This window comes from Mobula hypostoma, chromosome 25 (assembly GCF_963921235.1).
Source record: "Mobula hypostoma chromosome 25, sMobHyp1.1, whole genome shotgun sequence".
In the NCBI taxonomy this organism is placed as follows: domain Eukaryota; kingdom Metazoa; phylum Chordata; class Chondrichthyes; order Myliobatiformes; family Myliobatidae; genus Mobula; species Mobula hypostoma.
Window position 1 is genome coordinate 8,170,298 of NC_086121.1, and position 19,455 is coordinate 8,189,752.

Sequence of the window (19,455 nt, forward strand, 5' to 3'; positions counted from 1 at the left end):
CTTTTGAAGCCTTTTCAGGAGTCGTGATGTAGGGTTTCAATGTCGACCATTCCCTTCCTCCCATCGATACTGCTTGACCTGCTGAGATCCAACAGCACTAAGCCTCCAGATTGTGTATAGCTCAGATTCTGGTATCTACAGTCTCTTATGTCTCTAAAACGGTGATAGTTAAAACACATATTTTGAATAAAATATGCATAAATACATAAATACCTTTATGTGTTTAAAATGTAATCAGCGTTATGAGAAGTGGTTCAAGTGCTTACAGTGATAGGGATAATAGATAGAGGGGGGTGGGGTGGGGCTATCTTGAATGGTTGATCAGATCAATTGCTCGGGGAAAGAAATTTTTAACATGGCATGAAGTGTTTGTTTTAATAGCACTATACTACTTTCCAGAAGGGAGTTTTTTTTTAGAAAAGACAGCTTGCTAAGTAGGTGACACATGCACAAAGTGCTGGAGGAACTGTGAATGTCAAATTATCCTGTGGTAAATTTATTTGTCTGAATCTAGCTTTCTCCAGTTGGATTGTTCCTTGAAGAGACAGGAAGATCAGATTGTCCTCATGCACTCTGTGCCCTTTAACCTCGGGTCCTCTCTATGGAAACGGCCATCAATCGATCTGTGGCTGGCTTCTTTCCAAGCAGACAGAGAGCAGTCTGCAGTGTCCAATGCTCCTGTCGTACACGCTGTGGGTGGAGTTCAAGAGACCAGTCTGATCCGCAGATGGCTGCAACTCTTCAGTGGCTCCTGGACTCTTGCCACAGGAGACCTGAGCTGCTGGCCACCACTGCTTGTGCCTCTAATCTGAGAAAACATCTGTCTCCCCCACCACGCAGGCCAGCCTTTCCACAGAAACAGTTCAATAACAAAAGCAGTTGGGTTATTAGATTAGTGGCTTCCTTTAATTCTGGGAGCTTTCAAGGCAGGCAATTGATAATGTTAGTGGAAGAGCATGACGTTTTGAGTATTTCCAGGGAGTTTGACTACTGTTTATGTTGCACTTATCATATGCTTTTTAAATGGTGTTTTGTTTGAAAAACAGTGCACTGTGGGGAAGTAGTTTCCTGCGTGTGTTTGTCTTGTTTGTGAATGTGGCTTTGTGAGTGAATGTGTCTGAGTGTGTGTGTGTGTGTGTGTGTGTGTGTGTGTGTGTGTGTGTGTGTGTGTGTACGTACATGCACGCATCCATCTTTGTGAATATGTGTGTGTCTGGTCTGTGCATGTGCATTTCTGTGTGAATGTGTATGCATATGTCTTTGTGTGTGCTTGTGTCTTGTCTGTGCCTTTGTGTGTGGATATGTCTTTGTATGTGTGTCTGTCTTTATGTGTGTCTCTGTGTGTCTTTGTCTTTGTGTGAGCGTGTGTGTATGTGCTTGTGTCTTTTTCCATTTTGTATGTGTGTGCATGTCTTTGAATGTGTGTCTGTCTTTATGTGAGTGTGTGTGTCTCTGTGTCTCTTTGTGTATCTTTGTCTTTGTGTGAGCGTGTGTGTATGTGCTTGTGTGTCTTTTTCCATTTTGTATGAGTGTGTACGTCTTTGTATGTGTGTCGGTCTTGGTCTTCGTGTGTAAATATTTGTCTCTTTGTGTGAGCATGAGTGTGTGTGTGTGTGTGTGTGTGTGTGTGTGTGTCTCCATGTCTTTTTATGGTTGTGCGTGTTTGTGAGTATTTGTGTCTCCATGTGTCTTTTCTGTATAAGTGTGTGTCACTTTGTGTAAGTTTGTGTCTTTGTGTGTTTCTGTGTGTGTGTGTGTGTGTGTGTGTGTGTGTGTGTGTATATATATATATATATGCATGTCTCTTTGTGTGCGTTTTATGTAGAGTGCTTTCAATAGCTCGAAGCCACATGCAAAAATGAGTTTGATGTTAATCAGCTGAGCAGTTTCACAATTCTTGCAGTTGAGCAAAGGGAAATGTTTACTGAGAGGTAGCAAGTCTTGAAATGTGTTATTGTTTAAAAGGGAAGCGCAGATGCTCTAGTTCTGGTATTGCTTGCAACACTTAGCAATCACTCAGTGCTTTCTGATCGATCATGACAGCCACAAGAATACTACAGTAGCATAGATGAACCTCCTACAGTTTATCAGATTAACCCCGATTTGAGAAGGAAGTAGGATATTTTATTGCCAGGAACGGTTTTTAAAAATTTGTCAGCTGAGATGTATTTTAGAGCTGCTACGGTCATAATAACATTCTGCAATTTGTCTCCATTTTGGGTTCATTTCGACGTTGGGTGCTGGGTCTCACCCTGGAACGTAGGAGAATGGTGGGAGACAAAATTATTAGAGGTATAGCTAGGTAAATGCAAACTTTTTCCACTGAGGTTGGGTGAGACTAGGACTAGAGAACATAAGTTAAGGGTGAAAGGTGAAATATTTAAGGGGAACTTGAGGGAGAACAACTTCACTCAGAGGGTGGTGCAAGTGTGGAATGAGCTGCCAGCGGAAATGGTAGATGTGGTTTCAATTGCAACTGGGAAGGAAGAGGGCCAAACCAATCCTGATGAAGGGTCACAGCCTGAAATGTCGACTGTTTATTCCCCTCCATAGATGGAGGAACTTGCTGAGTTCCTCCTGATTTCTGTGTGGTTTGCACAATTTATTCTTGCTCACGGCTGTGGCCTGAGTTGAACCCTGGTGGATTTGCAGGCTGCCGGGCTGCTAGCTGGTCTCTGTCCGGTCCTGGACGGAGGTCCCCAGCACGTCCCTGGAAAAAAGTGTGGGCGATGAGGAGCCTTCCCTGGGTGGCAGATGTTGCTAGCTGTCATGACAGAGGAATATGTCATCCAAGTGAGCAAATGGGCCTCGTACTCTGGGGCTGGGTATGCTCTTGCGTGCCCACCGAGAAGAGGTGGAACCCCAGTTGGGTGGGCTCCCTTCAGCCCAAATTCAGAAGACCCTCTGTTCTATTTATTTATTTTGTGTTTGAACAGATTGTTTTCTTTTGCACTCTGGTTGTTTGTCAGTCTTTACTTTTGTATAGTTAGTAATTAATTCGGTTGTGTTTCTTTGTTCTACTGTGAATGCCTGCAAGAAAATGAATCTCAGGGTTGTACATGGTGGTATTACTTTGAACTTTTCCTGCTACTGGCTCTGCTCAAACTCCAGAAAGCACAAGTCAGGAGTCTCAGGGAACACTGGCAACAATCAAGGAAATCCGCAAATCGTGGCGGTAGGAGGTGGAGGTCAGTGAGCAGTGGTGTATTGCAAGGATCGCTGGCAGGACCCTTGTTCTCTGTGATATATAGGTAATGACTCAGATGTGAATGGAAGAGGTATTTGTATGTTTACAGATGACACAAAGGTTGGTGGTGTTGTGGATAGTGAGGAAGATTGACAAGTGTACAGCAGGACACAGAAAGCTGCGTGGAGTGTTGTCAGATGGAATTTAACTGATAAAAGTAATATTCTGGTATTTTGGGAGGTCAGAGAGTGGTAGGATATGCAGCAAATGGTGGGGTGCTGAGAAATATTGATGATCTGAGGGACCTTGGAGTTAGCACATAGAACATAGTAGAGCACGGAGCAACACACACAAAATGCTGGAGGAACTCAGCAGGTCAGGCAGCGTCTGTGGAAATGAATAAACAGTCAACATTATGGGCCGAAACCCTTCATCAGGACTGGAAAGGAAGGGGCAAGATACCAGAATAAAAGGGTGGGGGAAAGGGAAGGAGTGATGGGTGAAGCTAAGTGGGTGGGGGAGAGGGGGAATGAAGTAAGAAGCTGGGAGGTGATAGGTGGGAAAGGTAAAGGGCTGGAGAAGGAGGACTCTGATAGGAGAGCAGAGTGGATCATGAGAGAAAGGGAAGGAGGAAGGGTACCAGGGGAGGTGATGGGCAGGTGAAGAGAAGAGGTAAGAGGTGGGACCAAAGTGGGGAGATGAAGAAGTACAGCACAATACAGGCTCTTCAGCCCATGATATTGTGCCGACTTTTTAACCTACTCTAAAATCAATCTAACCTTTCCCTTCCACATAGCCCTCCACTTTTCTATTATCTCTGTGCCTATCTGAGTATCTTAAGTGTCCCTAATATATCTGCCTCTACCACCATCCCCAACAGCACGTTTCACATACCCACCTCTCTTTGTGTAAAAAAAATTACCTCTGACATCCCGTTTTCCCCCTGCCCCCAGAGGCACTAGCTTTCCCAACATCCAAGACACCTTCAAAAGATGATGCCTCAGAAAGGTGGCATCCATCATTAAGGACCCCCACCACCGAGGACATGCCTTCTTCTCATTGCTACCATCAGGGAGGAGGGACAGGAGCCTGAAGGCCCCTCTGCCATCCGATTTCTGAATGGGCACTGAACCCATGAACACGACCTCACTATTTTTCCCTCTCTTTTTCCACTACTTATTTAATTTGATCTTTCGCTTTTTTATATATACTTGTTGTAATTTATATATTTTAGGATGCTGTCTAAGTTGCATGCCATCTTGGTCAATGTTGCCCATCCACTTCATAATGTACTGGGTGGGCACAGGAGTACATTCAGCCAGAGACTCATTCCACCGAGATGCAACACAGAGCGTCATAGGAAGTCATTCCTGCCTGTGGCCATCAAACTTTACAACTCCTCCCTTGGAGGTTCAGACACCCCGAGCCAATAGGCTGGTCCTGGACTTATTTCATAATTTACTGGCATAATTTTACATATTACTATTTAACTATTTATGGTTCTATTACTATTTATTATTTATGGTGCAACTGTAACGAAAACCAGTTTCCCCCGGATCAATAAAGTATGACTATTGCAATGTACTGCTGCCACAAAACAATGTATTTCATGACATATGCCAAAGGTATTAAACCTGATTCTGATTCTGTGCTTTTCTTAAATCAACTTAAGATTAAAGTTCGTCCACAGATCCCTGAAAGTGGCAATAGAAGGGGAAAGGATTACCCCTTCTCTTTTCTTCACCCACCTATCATCTCCTTCTGGTATACCCCTCCATGCTCCCTTTCTCCCATTGTCCACTCTCCTCTCCTATCAAACTCCTTCTTCAGCCCTTTACCTCTTCCACCTATCACCCCCAGCTTCTTACTTCATCTCCCCCCTTTCCCCTCCACCTATCCTTCCCCTCACCAGGCTTCACATATCACCTGCCAGCTTGTACTCCTGCCCTTCCCCCTGTTTTCTTATATCGATTTCCTCCCCTTTCCTTTCCAGTTTTGTTGAAGAATCTCACCCTGAAATATGGACTGTTTATTGCTCATCATAGACGCTGCCTTCAGCATTTTGTGTTTTATGCCTATGGATTTCGAGCATCTATAGAATACATTGTGTTTATGATGCTGCATGCTTGCCTTCATTGGCCAGGGTGCAGCATATAACATCTATAAGACCATAAGATATAGGAGCAGAATTAGGCCATTCGGCCTGTTGAGTCCGATCATGGCTGATTCATTTTCTCTTTCAGCCCCTTTCTCCAGCCTTCTCCCCTTAACCTTTCAAGCCCTAACTAATCAAGAGCCTATCAACCTCCGCCTTAAATGCAGCCAATGACCTGGCCTCCACAGCCGTCTGTGGCAATGAATTCCACAGATTTCTGGCTAAAGAAATTCCTCCTTATCTCTGTTCTAAATGGACGCCCCTCTGTTTTGAGGCTGTGCCCTCTGGTCCTGGACTCCCACACCAAAGGAGACATCCTCTTCACATCCCCTCTGTCTAGGCCTTTCAACATATTTTATGTGTTGCAACTTTACAAAACACTGGGCAGACCACACTTGGAGTGTTGTGTGCCATTCTAGTTGCCACACTATAGGAAGGATGTGGTTTCGCTGAAGGGCGTGCAAAGGAAATAGACTAGGATGTTGACTGGATTGGAGAACATTGGTTATGAGGAGAGATTGCATAGACTGGATTTGTTTTCGCTGGAGTGAAGGAGGCTGAGGAACAACGTAGTAGGGGTCTACACCATTATGAGAAACACTGATGAGGTTTACAGCCAGAATCTGTTCCCTTTGGAAGGGGCATCAAAAACAAGAGTGCAAAGGTATAAAGAAGGAGTTTAAAGGTGATTTCAGGGGAAAATTTTGTTTTATACAGATAGCAAATATTTTGAATTACTTTTATTAACTGATTTGTGGTAATATTTTGTTTTATGTGCTGTGCATGATATCTGTTTTGTGGGTGCACTGTAGCCTGGAGGAACGTTGTTTCATTTGGTTGTATACATGTACCATTTGAACTTGACTGACATCTGGAATTTAGAATCAGAATCAGGTTTATTACTGACATCCTGTATATCATGAAACTTGTTGTTTTGCAGCAGCAGTACAGTGCAAAAAATGACTAAGTTACAATAAGAAATATTTTTTAAAAATAAGTGGTGCAAAAAAAGAGCAAAATGTGAGATAGTGTTCGTGGTTGATTCAGCTATCTGAAGATGGAGAGAAGAGGCTGTTCCTAAAATGTTGAGAGTGGGTTTTCCTCTTTCCTGATGGTAGCAATGTGAGGGAGCCAATGTACAATCGCTACCATCAAGAAACATTTCGACAGGCACTTGAAAACACAAGGCATAGCAAAATACTGACTTAATCCTGTCAGATTGGGTTATTGTAGATGGGCACGAAGGTTAGTATGGATGTTGTAGGCTGATTGGCCTATTTCTGTGATCAACAACTCCTTAGCTCTCAAACTCCCCTCTACTCTACATCTGCCCTTCATTCCTCTGAGCCAGTCCTGGTGAAGGGTCTTGGCCTGAAATGTCGACTATTTACCTCCATAGATGCTGCCTGACTTGCTGAGTACCTCCAGCATGTTGTGGGCATGGGTCTAGATTTCCAGCACAAAATGTACAGAAAATTCTGCAGAGAGTCTACAGAATCTCTCAGATCCATAGCGTAAACTCTGTCTTGGTTGTGCTGGACCTTCTGGGGCAGCAAGCAACGGGTGGACCATGCAATTTCTCACAAAACTCATAAACCAAGGTGCACAATTTAGCCGTTCAACCCTTCGAGCCTGCTTAGATATTCGGTCATGGCTGCCTTATTTTCCCTCTCAACCCCATTCTCCTGCCTTCTCCCCATAACCTTTTGATGCCTTCACTAATCAAGAACCGACCAACTTCTGCATTAAATAGACTCAATGACTTGGCCTCTACAGCAATCTCTGGCAATGAATTCCACGGATTCACCACCCTCTGGCTAAAGAAATCCCTCCTCATCTCTGTTCTAAATGGACGTTCTTCTATTCCGAGGCTGAGTGTTCCGGTCCTAGACCCTCACACTATTGGAAACATCTCTCCGCATCCACTTTGTCCAGGCCTTTCAATGAGATCTCCCCCCCCCCCACCCCCCAATTCTTCTAAATCCAGCAAGTACAGAACTAGAGCCTCTGAGCAGTTAAGGAACCTGAAGGTGCTTTGTCTTTTAATGCTTCGCCCAGCAACTACTCATATTTCACTTGGCAACAGTGTGGAGCAACGGTCATGAGATAGAGATGGTGCTCACTGGCTTGACTGTACACTACACCTTCTGTATCCTGGCCACTGGTGGCAGCACTGAGCTACACTGTCTGACCACAGATCTCGAGACAAGAGTTCAAAGTAAATTTATTGTCAAGGTTTGTATATCTTACAATATACTGCATTGAAATTAGTTTTCTGAAGACATTTACAGGAAAATAAAGAAATAAAATATAACTTATGAAAAGCTATTCATAAACAAGGCCATACAACCAATATGCAAAAGAAGAGAAATTGCGCAAAAAAGTACTGAGAATATGAATTGTAAGGAGTCTTTGACAGTGAGTACATAGGTTGAAGAATCAGTTCAGAGTTGAGGTGAGTGAAGGTATCCACACCGATTCAAGAGCTTGATGGTTGTAGGGTCGTAATTGTTCCTGAATCTGGTGGTATGGGACCCAACGCTCCTGTATCTACTTCCTGGTGGCAGCAGTGAGATACAGCATGACCCTGGATGGTGGGAGAGGGGGTCTTTAAAGATGGATGCTGCTTCTTTGTGGCGGTGCTCCATGTAAACGTGCTCAATGGTGGGAAGGGCTTTATCTGCGATGGACCGGGCTGTGTCCACCACTTTCTGTAGTCTTTTCCTCTCTCGGACATTGGTGTTTCCATACCATGGTTCTGATGCATACACTTAGAAAAGTCTTCACTGTGCATCAATAGAAGTTTGTCAAAGATTTTGGTGACATGAAAATGAATCTCAGGGTTGTTTATGGTGACATATATGTACTTTGATACTAAATTTACTTTGAAATTTGACTGGAATGAGGAGGCTGGAGCACCTGTCACTGAAAGCAAGCAGTATTCATTGAAACATTTATTATTAGCTATCCATGCTTGTGGAGCATTTCTCCTGATTTTGAAAGGAATTAACTTGCCTCGATAGGGAAGAGAGGGGAATGTATCTGATTACCGGGTTGGGAAATCATGTAGCTAACCTTTCCTACCACTTGCTGTCCTCGAACTCTTTTATCGTCCAGACGAAATTCGGGCAGAGAAGAGGCGACGAGGTAAATCACGCATGGTCACATTGTACACTGGGATAGGCTTGAGGGGATGAGTGGCCTACTTCAGCTGCTCCTGCACAAGGCCAGTTGAAGTGGCTAACAATGCTGGCTCTGTTCTTGGTTCCAACATCTGATTACTAACTTCTACAAAGAAACATAAAACAGTTGTGTTAACCTTGGTGAAGCAAGAGCTGATTGCTGAACAGCTTTGTGCAAAATACAAAGGACTGAAGTCAGACTTGGCAGAAGGCACGGACACACTGAGATTTGGCAGGGCTGACTATTCTGTAACCGTCCTTCCTCTAGGCACAGTGAACAAACTAGAGAAAATCTGCAGATGCGGAAGTCCAAAGCAATACACACAAAATGGTTTTGAATAACAGTCATGGGGTCTTGCATCATTGAATCAAGCCAGTAGGGCCAAAGTTTACAGTTCAAAATAAATATGTTATCAAAATGCATATACGTCAGCATCTACTACCCTGAGATTCATTTTCTTATGGAGATTCATGGTAAATGGAAAGGAATGCAGTAGAATCAATGAAAAACCACACACAACAGAGACTGACAAACAACAGGTAGATAGGGTAGTTAAGAAAGCTTATGGAGTGTTAGCTTTCATAAGTCGAGGGATAGAGTTTAAGAGTCGCGGGGTAATGATGCAGCTCTATAAAACTCTGGTTAGGCCACACTTGGAGTACTGTGTCCAGTTCTGGTCGCCTCACTATAGGAAGGATGTGGAAGCATTGGAAAGGGTACAGAGGAGATTTACCAGGATGCTGCCTGGTTTAGAGAGTATGCATTATGATCAGAGATTAAGGGAGCTAGGGCTTTACTGTCTGGAGAGGAGGAGGATGAGAGGAGACATGATGGAGGTATACAGGATATTAAGAGGAATAGATAGAGTGGACAGCCATCGCCTCTTCCCCAGGGCGCCACTGCTCAATACAAGAGGACATGGCTTTAAGGTAAGGGGTGGGAAGTTCAGGGGAGATATTAGAAGAAGGTTTTTTACTCAGAGAGTGGTTGGTGCGTGGAAGGCACTGCCTGAGTCAGTGGTGGAGGCAGATACACTAGTGAAATTAAAGAGACTACTAGACAGGTATATGGAAGAATTTAAGGTGGGGGGTGGTTATATGGGAGGCAGGGTTTGAGGGTCAGCACAACATTGTGGGCCGAAGGGCCTGTACTGTGCTGTACTATTCTATGTTCTATGTTCTAAAAGACAACAAACTGCAAAAATACAAAGAGAAAAGAAATAACATTTATTGCTTATTTATTTATTATTGAGAATAGAAGTTGTAGAGTCCTTAAAAGTAAGTCCATTGGTGATTCTCCACCCATACTAATCCCACTTATCTGTCCTCCCATTCCCACCAGCTACTCCCTCGCACAAACCCATCCAAACTAGCCTCCAACACCACACAGGCTCACCTGGACCTGCCTTCCACATGCTCCAGTCCTTCCTTCTGCCTTTTTATACTGGCTTTCTCCCCTCTATCTTTCAATCGAGCCAGGGGTTCCCAACCTGGGGTCCAGGGACCCCTTGCTTAACGGTCTTGTCCCATGGCATTTAAAAAAGTTTAGGAATCCCTGGTCTAGATGAAGAGTTTCAGCCCAAAATGTTAACTGTCCATCAAGTGCTGCCTGACCTGGTGAGTTCCACCCAACATTTTGTGCGTTAGTTCAAACATCATTTCTCAACTTGTGGTTACTAATCATTGGGTCCCAATTTGTAGATCATCCTTTTGGTCTTTCAGAACCTCTATTACTGTTGCAACTTTGGAACATGCTCTCAGTCTAGTTCCCTAGGTCTTGTAGAATTGTTGGAAATTTATGGCACAAAGGCTAATCATGTACAAGACGCAAACAACTGGAATTCTGCAGATGCTGGAAATTCAAGCAACATACATCAAAGTTGCTGGTGAACGCAGCAGGCCAAGCAGCATCTATAGGAAGAGGTGCAGTCGACGTTTCAGGCCGAGACAGTGTTTTTAATCAAGTCATTGCCAAGTCAGTCAAGACTATCAACCCCTGGCATGGGGTTCTCTTTGAATAAGGTTTTCCCTGGTGTCCTTCCTCCTTCCCTTTCTCCTCTTCTAAATGATTCCTTCTTCTCCAGCCCTTTACCTTTTCCTCCTGTGACCTCCCAGTTTCTTGCTTCCTCCCTCATCCCACACCCACTTTGCTTCACCTGTCACTTCCTGGATTGCCCTCCTTCTACTTCCCTTACCTTTTTATTCTGGCATTGTCCCCTTCCTTTCCAGTCCTGATGAAGGGCCTAGGCCCAAAAACTCAACTCTTTATTCCTTTTCATAGATGCTACCTGACCTGCTGAGTTCCTCCAGCATTTTGTCTGTGTTACTCTGGATTTCCAGCACCTGCAGGGTCTTTTGTGTTAACAATGCAGGCTGCTTAGAACAATCCACAAATCCAGTCTCTTGGTTTTAAAGGCCAAGGAATTTTGGGGCAGTCGATCCTTACTCGATGTTGCAAGCTCCCACCCCACACAACTCCTGTAATCTTGGATCCCATAGTGAAACTCTCCCCATAAAATAAGACATGGGAGCAGAATTAGACCATTTGGCCCATTGAGTCTGCTCCACCGTTTTTATCATGTCCAATTTATTATCCCTCTCAACTTCATTCTCCTGCCTTCTCCCAGTAACCTTTGATGTCCTGATTAATCAAGAATTATCAACCTCTGCCTTGAGTATCCCCAATGACTTGGCCGACACAGCTGTCTGTGGCAATGAATTCCATGGATTCAGCACCCTCTGGCTAAATAAGTGTTTCCTCATCTCCATCCTAAATGGATGTCCCTCAGTTCTGTGGCTGTGCCCTCTGGTCCGAGACTCCCTCACTATAGGAAATATTCTTTCCGCCTCCGCTTTATCCAGACCTTTCAATATTCGATAGGATGCAATGAGTTTCCCCGTCATTCTTCTAAACTCCAGCAAGTACAGGCCCAGAGCTGTCAAATGCTCCTCATATGTTAACCCTTTCAATCCTGGGATCATTCTCATGAGCCTCCTTTGGACCCTTTGCGAAGTCAGCACATCCTTTCTTAGCAAAGGGACCCAAAGCTGCTCACAATATTCCAAGTGTGGTCTGTCCAATGCCTTATAAAACCTCAGCATTACATCCTTGCATTTGTGTCCTAGTCCTCTTAAAATGAATGCTAACATTGCATTTGCCTTCCTTAACCTGCAAGTTATGCTTTAGGGAATCCTACGCAAGGACTCCTAAGTCCCTTTGCACAACTGATTTTTGAATTTTCTTTCCATTTAGAAAAGAGTCCACGCCTTTATTCCTTCTGTCAAAATGCATGACCATACACTTCCCTACATTATATTCCACTTGCCAATTCTTTGCCCATTCCCCAACCTGTCTAAGTCCTTCTGCAGACTCCCTGCTTCCTCAACACTACTTGCCTCTCCACCTATCTTCGTGTTGTTTGAAAACTAGCCACATTTATGTACTCTGATCATAAATTTGACTTTGACTTTGCCATCAATTCCTTCATCTGAATCATTGACACACAACATAAAAAGAAGCATTTCCAACACCGACCCCGTAGCACACTACTAGTCACCTACAGCCAACCAGTAAAGGCTCCCTTTATTCTCACTCTATGCCTCCTGCTGGTCTGCTAATCTTCAGTTCATTCTAGTACCTTTCCTGTAATACCATGGGCTCTTTTCTTGTTAGGCAGCCTCATGTGTGGCACCTTGTCAAAGGCCTTCCGAAATAAACAACATCTACTGACTCTCCTTTGCCTATTCTGCCTATTATTTCATCAAATAATTCCAACAGGTTTATCAGGCAAGATTTCCCCTTAAGAAAAACATGCAGACTTTGTCCTATTTTATCATGTGCCTCCAAGTACCCCAAAACCTCATCTTTAACAATAGAACCAACAACTTGCCCACCACTGAGGTCAGGCTAACTGGCCTACATTTCCTTTCTTCAGCCTCCCTCCCTTCTTGAAGAGTGGAGTGACATACCCAATTTTCCAGTCCTCATGAACCATGCCAAAATTTAGAGATTCTTGAAAGATCATCACTAATGCCTCCACTATCATCTCAACAGCCTCTTTCAGAATCCCGGGGTAGAGTCCATCTGGTCCAGGTGACTTAACATGCATACGAGGTTCAGTTGTTGTTCAGACCAAACATCAAAACAGGGAAGAAATGTGATCTCAGTGTATTTGACTGTGGAATGATTGTTGGTGCCAGATGGCATGGTTTGAGTATCTCAGAAAATGCTGATCTCCTGGGATTTTCATGCACAACAGTCTCAAGAGTTTACAGAAAATTGTGTGAAAAACAATAAAACAAAAAATCCAGTGAGCAGACGTTCTGTGAATGAAAATTGCCTTGTTAATGAGAAAGGTCAGAGGAGAATGGCTAGACTGGTTCAAGATGACAGGAAAGTGACAGTGACTCAAATAACGACACATTACAACAGAGGTGTGCAGAAGAACATCGCTGAATACACATGTCATACCTTGAATTGGATGGGCTGCAGCAGCAGAAGACCATGAACATACACTCAATGGCCTCCTTGTTAGGTACAGGAGGTATCTAATACAGTGACCACTGAGTGGAAGCCTTTCTGGTATTGTATTGCTTTGTGTCTATTTTTCTTCTAATTTCTTACCAGCTCAGCATTTTCAGTTTCTCTGTATGCATCTCAAACCCATAAGTGAAAGCTGTGTCCTGAAGTTAACTTTCAATTAAATGTGCAGGAATAGTGGTTACTTCGGGGGTGGGAGGTTGGGGGGGGGAGAAGAAAACTCAGTTTCTTTGATGCCTTCCATCTGCTTTGACTGCTTGGGGTGACCTGCATTGATTTTAACTCTGAGTGTATTTCTCATAATTTCATGGATGTATCAGTGGTTCATATTGTGGGAACTAGTATTGCTCCGTCTTCTACTCACTTTGCCTCTCCTGAGTGGAGTATGCTTGAATGAGAAGTGATTAAGTTTCGATTTCTATAAATGAGGAACCATTACATGTGCTTGCTGCACTGGTTTCATGGTTTCATTCTGTTACCAGTGCTAGTTGCATCTTCTATTTCTTTCAGCGCTTGCACGTTTTTGTGTGGATGTACACTCCCTGCATTCCTGTGCACGCGCGCAGGGTAGGGAGATGGTTACAGTTGACCAATGTGAAAGCTGAGTGACCCTCGGGTAAGAGCTAGTCATAAACGCAAAAGGTTCCGCACATGCTGGAAATCCACAGTAGCACATACAAGATGCTGGAGGAACTCAGCAGGTCAGGCAGCATCTATGGAGAGAAATGAACAGTCAATGTTTCAGGCGGAGACCCTTCATAAGTAAAGGCTAATGTTGTGAACTCTGTTGGGGTCTATACCAGAAGCTTTCTTCACTTGCTGCGTCGAACAAAGAGGTAAGAATAAGCTGGTGTAAGAACCAGCACACCATACTCGTAAGAATGTGACCATAATAGTGTGTGTGATGTGACTGAATGGGGAAGAAATGTGAGTCCTTTCATGTTTATTGTCTTGGGCGTTCAAACTGAGGGTATACAGTGTACTGTGCAAAAGTCTTAGGCGCATGGAAAAAAACACTGTAAAAACAAAGATGCTTTCAAAAATAGATGAAAAGCTTATAAATAACAAAAACATTACTATAAAGAGCAGTAAACAGTAAAAAACTAAATCAAATCAATATTTGTTGCGATCACTCTTTGCCTTTAAAACTTCATCAATTCTCTTAGGTATACTGTTGTGCATATTTATCGAAAAATCAGCTGGTAGGTTGTTCCAAGCATCTTGGAGAACTGACCACAGTTCTTCTGCAGACTTTGGCTGTCTCGCTTGTTTCTGTCTCCCCACGTAATCCCAGACAGCCTGGATGATGTTGATTTTGTGGAAGCCGTACCATCTGAAACCATTAAAAAAAACTAGGGTGCCTAAGACTTTTGCACAGTACTGTAAATACCACGAAAATTATCATTTTTGCAGCAGCAGCACAAAATCTGATCCTATTTGTATCATTAATGCTTGTTACGAACATGACAAACACTCAATAAGCAGCAGCAGTACAGTGCAAGAGCATAAGATCTCTATAAAATACAAAGCAAATAGTTTAATGGACAGCCAGAGACATTTTACCAGTGCAGAATTGGCTACTACCAGGGAGTATAATGATTGGAGGGAAGTATTAGGGTGAGGTAGGGTGTCAAAGCTAAGGTTTTATTGCAGAGATTAGTGGGCACATGGAACACATTGCCAGGGGTGGTAGTAGAAACAGATACATTAGGGACATTTGAGAAATCTTAGACAGGCACATTAGTGAAAGAAAAATGGAGGGCTACGTGGAAGGATTGGACTGTTCCTAGAGTAGGTTCAAACTTCGGTACAACATCACTGACCAAAGTGCTATGCTGTAGTGCTTAAAAAGAAAAGCAATAAATAGTGCAGGGAAAAAATGAATAACGAGGTTGGGCTCATGCACCATTCAGTAATCCGATGGCAGAGGGGAAGAAGCTCTTCTGAGGGTGTGTCCCAGTTGGCAGAGGTCCTTAGTGATGAACGCCACCTTCCTGAGACACTACCTCGTAAAGATGTCCTTGGTGATGGGCAGGTTGAGCCTATGGAGTGACATCGCTGGCTGAGTCTACAACCTCTCCAGCTTATTTGGATCCGATATATTGGGGCTGCCGTACCAGGCAGGGATGCCATGAGTCAGAATGCTCTCCACTGTGCACGTGTAGAAATTTCCAAGAGTCTTTGGTGACAAACTAAATCTCCTCAAACTCCTAATGATGCAGAGCTGCTGGCCTGCCTTCTTCATGAAGAGCTGGGACCAGGAATGCTCCGAGATGCTGACGCCCAGGAACAAGGAGCAGCTCAAATTTACAAATTATGCATAACTTGCAGTATTGTGCAAAGCCTTAGGCACTTATATATAGCCAGGGCACCTTAAGACTTTTGCTCATTACTGTATTTCTCAACGTGGAGCGGAGAGCAAGTTTGTAAATCTAGCGGGAGCAAAGAATGTTGGGAATGGTGAGCATGGAGTGCCGCGGGAGGGGTGTGGGACAGGTGGCAGAGAAGGAGTGCCAGAGCGGAGGATTGTGGTGCATGTGCAGACACACAGCTCTGAGACACTAGGCAAAGTCATTTGATTCCAAATGATTGGTTTATTGATCATTACAGAATGTCTCTCTGGTGCTTCCCACTCCCTCCTCTCTCCCCTTCCCCCTTTTCCCAACCATGATTTCCCCTCTCCCTGTGCCCTTCCCACTCTCAGTCCACAATAGAGACCCATATCAGAATCAGGTTTATCATCACTCACATACATCATGAAATTTGGGGTTTTATTTAACAGCAGCAGTACAGTGCAATACATAAAATTACTACAGTACTGTGCAAAAGCCTTAGGCTCACTAGCTATATGTATGTGCCTAAGATTTTTACATAGTCCTGTAGCTGACAAAATAAGAAACAAAAAAACTTAAGGACATTAGCGCCAGTTGAGGGAAATATGCTCTGTGGTAGGATTAGGGTTTTTCAGTTTGGCTGAAGAACCCAATGGTAGTGGGGAAGAGGCGGTTATTGAGATGTGGGCCTTCAGGCTCCTGAAGCTCCTGCCTGAGGGCAGCAATGTGCACATTTACCCTGTTGTAATTCACTGTGTGATGGAAACGTGTCAATGACTGACCTCCAGCCAACAGCAAGGACTGGCTTCCAACACACTCACTCTATCTAGGCCTTTCAATATTCGGGAAGTATCCATACCTCTTGTGACGGGAGGGCACAACGACCGTCAGGGGTTGTGGTCATAGTGGGTCGGTGAGGGGGTGTGGGGGGAAGATGCTGGAAAACAGGGGGATGCTTTCAGGAGTTTCCAGGATATTTTGTTTGTCTGGGAGTCTTCTCATGTTGATGTGGGAAGATTGCAAGTCCTAGGAGAGTTAAAGACTATCCCAATATTTTCACATGATCTGAGTGTCTTCTGACACTAACCTTTCACTCTCCTCTGTCTTCTGTCCCTATAGCCGGTGGTTGAAATGCTTTGGAACTGCAGGGCCCCTTGATGTTCTGCAGGCAATACAAGGCACTAACTAGCAGCTGATGAGAGCCTCACATTCATGGCAGGACATAAAGTTTTCTGTTTTCTCACTTAACGTGTTTTATTCCTACCAAAATCTGATCAGGTCAGGGGTCTCCACCCAAAACCTTGACTGTCCATTTTACTCCATCAGTCAAGTTCAAATTTGTTGTCATTCAGCTCTGTACATGTATACTGTCAAACGAAACAACATTTCTCCGGACCAAGGTGCACAACACAGTACATATAATCCATACGTGCCACACAATGTAATATTACCACAAATAAATTAACAAATAATCAGGTGCATTTACAACACAAGTTACGAAGTAAACAGAATAACTCAAACATGATGAAACCTGGGTGGTGGCAGGGAGTTTAGTAGTCTCACAACCCGGGGGAAGAAGCTGTTTCCCATTCTAACAGTCCTTGTTCCAATGCTACGGTACTTTCTGCCTGATGATAGGGGTTGAAAGAGATTTTGAAATGCTGTCTGACCCGCTGAGTTCCTCTAGTGTTTTGCATGAGCCCAACATTATACAAAACAGGTGACACAAAAGAAGGCCATTTGGCCCATCGTGTCTGTGCTTCATCCCGCCTTCTTAGCCCTGCCAGTTATAGCTGTTCGAGCACACTCCATATACAGTGAAGAGGGTTTCCTTCCCAACCACCCTTTCATCTAGATCGTGACAATCCACTGAAACCAACGACGATGAAGCTACGTCATTGGGTATACTTAAAGCTGTAAATGACCTATTCTTCATTAGTAAGGGTGTCAAAGGTTATGGGGAGAAGACAGAAGAATGGGGCTGAGGGTGAAAATAAAAGAGCCATGATGGAAAGGCAGAGTAGACTCGATGGGCTGAATGGCCTAATTCTGCTCCTATGATGTTTAGTCTAACCAGGTCCAGATGGTGTGTAATTTGGAGGGGATCCTGCAGATGGTGATGTTACCCTGCATCACAGGCCAATGGCTTCCTTGGTGATTGAGAGGTTTCAGAGGTGTTTTCAGAGTTGTCTGCAGCACCTTTTGCAACAGGACACGCTGCAGCTACTGAGTGCTGGTGGTGACGAGGGGGAGTAGATGTTGAGGATAGAGGAAGAGGCTGCCAGTCAAGTAGCTTACTTTGCTTGGATGGTATCGAGCTTCTTGGGAGTTGTTGAAGGTGTGTTCATCCAGCTGAGTATGAATGAGTGGTACCAATATCCAAGAAAAAAAAAGCCTACAAAAAGAGTTGGTTACAGCCTAGTCAATCATAGGCAATGCCCTCCCACTATTGCACACATTTAAAGGAACACTGCTTCAAGAATACAGCATCCATTTTCAGGGACTCTCTCCATCCAGGCTATGCTCTCTTCTCACTGGCACCAGTCTACCTGCCATCAAAGACATATATACAGAAAGATGCTGGAAAAGGGCCAGTAACATCCTGAAGGATCATCGACTGTTTACCCCACTCCCATCAGGTAACAGACTACATAGCATCCACATCAGGACCAACAGACGCAAAAAATGGTTACTTTCCCCCAAGACTAAGGCCGATCAACACCTCCAGCCACTAACCCACCTCCTCCACAACCCCAACCACCACTGCTTTATCATTTCCTGTCAGAGTCACCAAAAATATAGACATTACTATGCCTCGCGTTACTTTATGGAGATACAATCGATCTACGTCTATAAGCTACATTTTGTTTTTACATTTATTATTTTTTATTATTATGTTCTTTATCTGATCATGTTTTTTTGTGCTGCATTGGATCCAGAATTATAATTATTTTGTCCTCCTTTACACTTGTGTACTGGAAATGACATTAAACAATCTAGAATCAGGAAGAAGGTACAGGAGCCTTAGGTCCCACCCCACCAGGTTCAGGTACAGTTACTATCCTTCAGCCAGCAGGCTCCTGAACCAACGTGGATAACTTCACCCACCTCAACACCGAACTGCTTCCACAACCAATAGACTCACCTTCAAAGACTCTACAACTCAGTATTTATTCATTTATTGTATTTGAACAGTTTGTCTTTTGTCGGTCTTTGTGTGTAGTTTTTCATTGATTCTATTGTATTTTTTTGTTCTACTGTGAATTCCTGCAAGACAATGAATCTCAGGATTGTGCATGGTGATAAGTATGTGCTTGGTGATAATAAAACTACTTTGAACTTCGACACGAGGAAATCTGCAGCTGCTGGAATTTCAAGCAACACACATAAAAGTTGCTGGTGATCGCAGCAGGCCAGGCAGTCCTGACGAAGGGTCTCGGCCTGAAACGTCGACTGCGCCTCTTCCTATAGATGCTGCCTGGCCTGCTGCGTTCACCAGCAACTTTGATGTGTGTTGCTTGAATTTCCAGCATCTGCAGAATTCCTGTTGTTAGCATCTCTAGGAAGAGGTACAGTCGACGTTTCGGGCTGAGACCCTTTGTCAGGACTAACTGAAAGAAGAGCTAGTAAGAGATTTGAAAGGGGGAGGGGGAGGGGGAGATCCGAAACTTTGAAACTTTGAACTTTGAAGTGGAGAGCATCCCATCACACATCTGACATGCACTTTGTAGATGCTGGAAATTCCACAGGGGTTTCAGAAGATGAATTACTCAACCATTGACCTCTTTCAGTAGTTGTATTTATGTGACTGATCCAGCTGAATTTTTACTCACAGTGAACCTCCTGGGATGTTGACGATAGCAATGACATTGAATGCCGAGGATAGTGGTTGGGCTCTCTCTTATTCGAGATGGATTTTGGCTGGGACTTCTGTGGCATGAATATTACTTTGCAGTTACCATGCCTGAATATGATCTAAGCCTCATGGCATGGTTGTGTAGCTGTCGGCATAACTCTATTACAGTGCCAGCAGTCAGTGATCGCAGTTCAAATCCCCC

The 19,455-nt window shown here is 43.9% G+C and overlaps 1 protein-coding gene across 7 annotated transcripts in view; it reads left to right on the top strand.

The window, feature by feature from the left end:
- pik3cd (phosphatidylinositol-4,5-bisphosphate 3-kinase, catalytic subunit delta) overlaps positions 1-19,455 on the top strand; it is a 244,079-nt gene that overhangs the window by 86,488 nt on the left and 138,136 nt on the right. The window contains exon 1 of one of the 7 annotated variants that reach the window (XM_063033146.1): positions 5,893-6,006. The exons of 5 other annotated variants lie outside the window; for them this stretch is intronic. The gene's annotated coding sequence lies outside the window, so the exon portion shown is untranslated. Of the gene's footprint in view, positions 1-5,892; positions 6,007-13,330; positions 13,901-19,455 lie in introns of those variants that run through there. One more of the 7 variants, XM_063033147.1, reaches the window with a different exon arrangement.